General features: G+C 34.0%; 1 long non-coding RNA gene across 1 annotated transcript; it reads right to left on the reverse strand.

Annotated features, from left to right (window-relative positions):
- Positions 1-1,028: 1,028 nt before the first annotated feature.
- LOC121808012 lies at positions 1,029-4,100 on the reverse strand. The gene is made up of 3 exons (XR_006052090.1): positions 3,786-4,100; positions 2,695-2,791; positions 1,029-1,227 (listed from the first exon to the last, which is right to left on the reverse strand). It is a non-coding gene; the product is annotated as an uncharacterized LOC121808012 (long non-coding RNA).
- Positions 4,101-5,834: the final 1,734 nt, after the last annotated feature.

The raw sequence follows: 5,834 nt of genomic DNA on the forward strand, positions 1-5,834 counted from the left end.
ACACATATAATCTATACAGAATTCATACTTCCATACACATCACATAGCTCGATCTCGAGCGCACATATAAGCCATTCAACGGCACACAGATTCAGATCCCATCATTTATTTCTCATTTTCCTTATAACCAACAAGTGCCCATAATCCAATAGTATGCAATATCAATCACATAACATGTCAACAGTCATCAGTATTCACACAATCATCAAGTATTCCACATGACATCCACACATCACATCAATATCACATATCACATCCATATCCTCATTACGTGCTCAACTATTTAATTTCATCATTTACAAAACATCCCAACATCATTTACAATTACAACAGAAACTACTAATCGTATCGTACAGCAAAACCAATCATATCATAAAGCTACCAAATTGCATCGTATAATACCATACAGAACTCAAGCATAACATATATCATCTCAATCACATCATATAGCCCCACTTGAGGTCCGATCGAATCCTCCTATCACCGTATATCATATATCAGTTCCTCCCATCACACCATATATCGCGTATCATATTTTCGATCACATCATATTTCATATATTAACACTCATTTCCTACAATTCTCAACATAACATACCAACATCTTATTTTGACATATTATCGAATAATACAATTGAAGCAAATCTCATTTCTTTCATTAGGACACACTTTTCATCACTATTTTCAAACACACCCTCCCTGCACTTTTTAAGTCTTTTACACAAAATAACGTTACCGAGAGTCGAACTATATGAGGTGGCCAGTCTCATATAACATCTTTCTCGGTCACACGGGAAACTATGTCCCGTACTTTACTAACTTCTTTCCACTTTATAAATAGGCAACTGCATCGAGACACTGGTACTAACAGACATTTACTCCTATGTGGCATGTTTCTACACACTTTACTGAATCACTTCTTTCCAGAACCGCCTAAACCTTTGCTCTGATACCAACTTGTAACACCCCTTACCCGGTAGGTAAACCCACCGAATACGTGGTGTCACGTTTCAGTATCGACAACACGTACTGAAATTTTCCTATTTTCTTTTTAGCACAAAAAGAGCAATTAAAAACTATTACAATTAAAAACTTAACATTTATCCAGCGAAAGATCAAAGATTGAACTATTATACAACATGCCACGACTTTTAACCATGTTGATCACCAGTGACCAGCCAAAAATTGCAAAGCTGCCCAACCACACTGACATACTATCAACTCTAACCTGCAGGGGGGTAAAAGATGATAGGAGTGAGCTTTCCACAGCTCAGTAGATATATCCAAACTATAAAAATCAATTTTCTAATCTAAACTGTATTGAGACTTTTACATTATTTATCTTTTACTTATAACCATTCATTCTTAGCACTTCCCACTTTCATAATTTACTATATTAATCTTTTACCCGTCAACACATATTAATTTCCGTATCACCTTCCACATGTTGTCATTTCTTAAGACATCATATATCATGATTCTTTTCTTGTATTACCATATATCACTTTATTACAACATCTATACGTTCACCGTGTTTTCCAGATAATATCTCATAACAATACTATCAAATTGCACCATAATTCTTCATATACTTACTTACAAAATACATGTTTCCATATAATTCCTTAATTTATTCAATTAGCTAATTATTATTTATTCACACTTATTCTTATCTTATAAGCATATTACTTCCCATAATATGTCATACGTCATATTTCCATATCCAAAGTCATTCAGTCATTTATAACTTTATGTTACATTCTTATCCACACACCAATGCAGACAAATCGCAAATGTTAACCCATTTCAAACACATATAACGATCGCCAAGGTACTCATATACCGAAATACATATAATCAGAAATAATATACAACCTATATCATAAACAATTTCATATCCATATACATATGCCTCTCTATTCCTTTTTATTATTCTGTGACGGATCAGGCCTGGTATCTGCCCGGGATATCCAATATGATTGACCCGAAGGTCCCAATATGATTGACCCGTAGGTCCCAATATGATTTGACCCGAAGGTCCCACTGTGATTTGACCCGAAGGTCCCAATATGATTTGACCCGAAGGTCCCACTGTGATTTGACCCGAAGGTCCCACTGTGATGTGACCCGAAGGTCCCAATATGTCCACTGTGATTTCAGATCCAGGGCAAGACCGTCACAGATCCTCTTTAGTCGAATGATTCATATAATTCCAATATCATATGCAAAACATATCAATTTCATCAATCACATATCCATATCTTATCCTACCAAATAATTCGAATATAACATATAAAACATATCTGTTGCATCAATCACATATCCATATCGTATTCCACCATCAATATCAAATAGCGCATAACCATATTTAGTTCACACCATATAACCCAAATATTCACCACAATCAACATATAGCAATCAACCACATAATATATGTAAAATTAAAAGTGTGATTCATACACACTTCAACGCATATTATCACATTTCACACCATATTATTTCTATCATCATCATATAATTATATTTATACAATTTCTTTGTAGAACTTTCATATCATGTTTATAAATATCATAATAATTCCATTTGTGTCTTCTAATGACATATATATAATTATCACATAGAATAACATATTATTATACATTTAGTTCACACAGTTCAAACCAGAGAAGTAAAATTCATAGTAAGAATATCCTACCTCTTAGGCTTATGAACATAAGCATATTTCACCTTGATACTTCTCTACCTTCTAGGTTCACTCCTTTGTCTCCAAAATGCACTATAGGTTCCTTCGCCTTTATGCGTAATATAAATAGCGTAACTATTAATAACTCATATTTACCCAAAGAAGTCAATTTATAATCCAACATGATTCACTCAAGGATTCCCAATAGTTTAAGAGATATTCTTGTTTTCCCACAGACTACCAAAATTAGACAATTTCTGGCAGCATTTTCTAAACAATTTTTGTAAATGGTATTTGTACTCTTTAATTAATCATAAAATTCAGAGAACAACTAAACACCTTTTAGTTAATTTAGAAATTATGAAATCAAGTTTTCATCGACCTTACATGCCCTAAATATTTCGGATAACACATACCAAAATATGACAAAGTACCAGAATTTTGACAGTTCGTAGCTGTATTGTTATAACAATTTATACACATAGTAAACGAACTCCTAAATTCTCCATAAAAGTCAGGGACTCTCTAGACTCATCAGAGTTATTATAAAAATTGATAAACCAAACTTTTCACAGTCCTAAATATTCAAAACAATTCGGAATATGGGGCTGAAAAACAGAGGAGTAAATCTGACTCATACTTTTGTATCAAATTCTATTTCCATTTATGTTTAATCATCCCATTAACCATAAATCAACAACCATTTACTCTATATAATATCAAAAATATTTAGTTATAGCCAACTTTGTTCGATTATTTCACAATTTCTACCATAATTGGATTTCATTATGATTATCGAATCAAACGACGTTTATTCACGACGTTAAACACTTTTCCCAACCAAATTCAAATCCACAACAGGCCAAACACCTCAATTATATCCTAGGGTTTCGATCATGATGGAAATTTGGGTTAGGGTTCGATACATTTAAATCCAAGGGTGTAACCCAACGTTATCGACGTCTACAAACTCGTATCTATCGAAAGAATTAAACAAAGACCACAACTCCACTCACAAATATGAAGCATGAAAATCACAGCCCACACACCCTCCAAATCATCACTCAAATAGCAACAAAAGTGGTATAGAAAAGAAGGTTTACCTCAAGTCATCGGGGAGTACGCGTCTAGAATTCGATTTCACCGAACGATTTGCAAAATAGAGGGAGATGAAAGCTTGAGGTCTACTTCTCCTATGGGGGCTGATATGCACGGTTTTTTTTGAAGAAAATGAGTGGAAGATGAAGTCTAGATTAATATATAATTGATTAGAATCTTCTAGATTTAGTTTATTATGTAAAATATTTTTAATTATTCTTTTAATCTTCCAATATTTTATTTTCCTACCATATGATATCACATTTAGGATTTCTTTATACCCTCATTTAGCATTTAGATTCTAGTTTAAGGTAAAATTATTCCCGTCTATATCTTCAAAAGTTTCGCCGATTGTTTTCGCTAAAAACTGAAAAAATATGCGATAGAATTTTTTTTATTACCTTCTAATGGCCCAAAATAATTCCTCACATTATTTACAATTATGCTAGGCCATAATTTTATAATTTATAAAATTATTAGCCCTTAGCTTCGATTTACGATTTTACGTGGGTAAAAGAAATTGCCGAAAATCGCATAATCGACATTTCGTATTAAATTTCTACCTTATACTTTAACTTAACTACTATTCCTCATCACATATCCAAACGTTTCGTCAAGCCCTATAATTCGGGATGTTACACGATGGAAGCACTGTGGTCTTCTTTCTGGGTAGAGTAGAGAGAGGGTGAGAGGAAGAGGGAATTACAGAAGAGAGATATGGTAAAATTGAGTTGCAGAAGAGAGAGAAAGTGAGGGTGGAAATGGGAGAGAGAAGAGTGTTGCAGAGAGAGAAAGGAGGGCAATTATGACTATCATGAACAAAAAGCCTACTATCGGAGGATTTTAGTGAGATAGTGTAATCCCAGATATCTGGTTAGTCCACCGGGCCTAGGCGGGCTTTTTACTTTTTTTCGGGCTTAGAGATACACATGGATAAGAGGGACTATCTAACCCTATCATGGCAACCAAACCAACCCTAATAATGATGGAGTATTCATTTAGGGCTCGTTTGATAAGCTAGTAAAACCAAGATATAGATATATATCCATTCATTTCTAAATGTTTGATATCCTATTTACACTATCATGAAGCCCGTGTAATTCACTATGGAGCATCTTGGGCCCGCAGATAATGCCTCAAAATATGCAGATACATATCTTGCCAATTTGGTGGGATACTATTCCTACTTCAATTTATGGATCCAGATAAAATAAAAAATCTCCTTCATACCCTTTTGCCGTCAATTTTCCATTCACACAATCCTCCATCGTTGACATAGAGAGGCGGATTGGCAGAGTCGTATTCACTACAATTTGAGGGCGATCTGCCTCTTCTCTATCTGGATTTATTCTCTTTCTATAATTTCTCCCTCTCTGTTCTTGCTTTTTTTTCTTTTTTTCGACAAATTGGCCAGAAGACGATCTCTTTGAAATTTAATCTGCAAGGATTTCATCTGGTCAGTTCTTCATTTTCCGTTCTTTCTCTATTCTCTATTAGCTTTTTCACTATGAAATTCTTTGTGAGTTATAAATTTGTTGTCTATTGCGATTGAATTTCTCTGCCCCCAATTCAATGGAATTGATGAGTTTCAAATATATTTGTAGCATATTGTGATTGAAATTTTCTATTCCCAATGGAATATATATAAATTATGCGATGGAATTGTGATCGGATACAATGAATTCAATATTCTGTTCAATATGGTATCATGTAGTAAAAGCAATTACATGTAGTGGAGATTTTTGGAGCAGCACGCTCTCTCTCTCTGTAGTGAAGATTGATGGATGAGGGAGTGGGAGGGAGCAGTTAACAGTGGTGTTAGACTTTTGACTTGTTATGGATGATGAGAATTTTCTAGCCACAATTCCATATTCTGCCTCCAGATCTTAGCCACAAACAAAGCTTTTAAAAGTGATCGAGTGAATTGGCATGCCAACCATTTCAAAATTAAATCCATTACAAAGTTCCTTAAGAATCTTGTTGATGATGTATGTAGTTTTAGCAAAAATTTTTCTGCTAGTTTTCGTAGTTGTTCATTAAACTTAGTAGGTCTT

Source organism: Salvia splendens, chromosome 6 (assembly GCF_004379255.2).
Source record: "Salvia splendens isolate huo1 chromosome 6, SspV2, whole genome shotgun sequence".
In the NCBI taxonomy this organism is placed as follows: domain Eukaryota; kingdom Viridiplantae; phylum Streptophyta; class Magnoliopsida; order Lamiales; family Lamiaceae; genus Salvia; species Salvia splendens.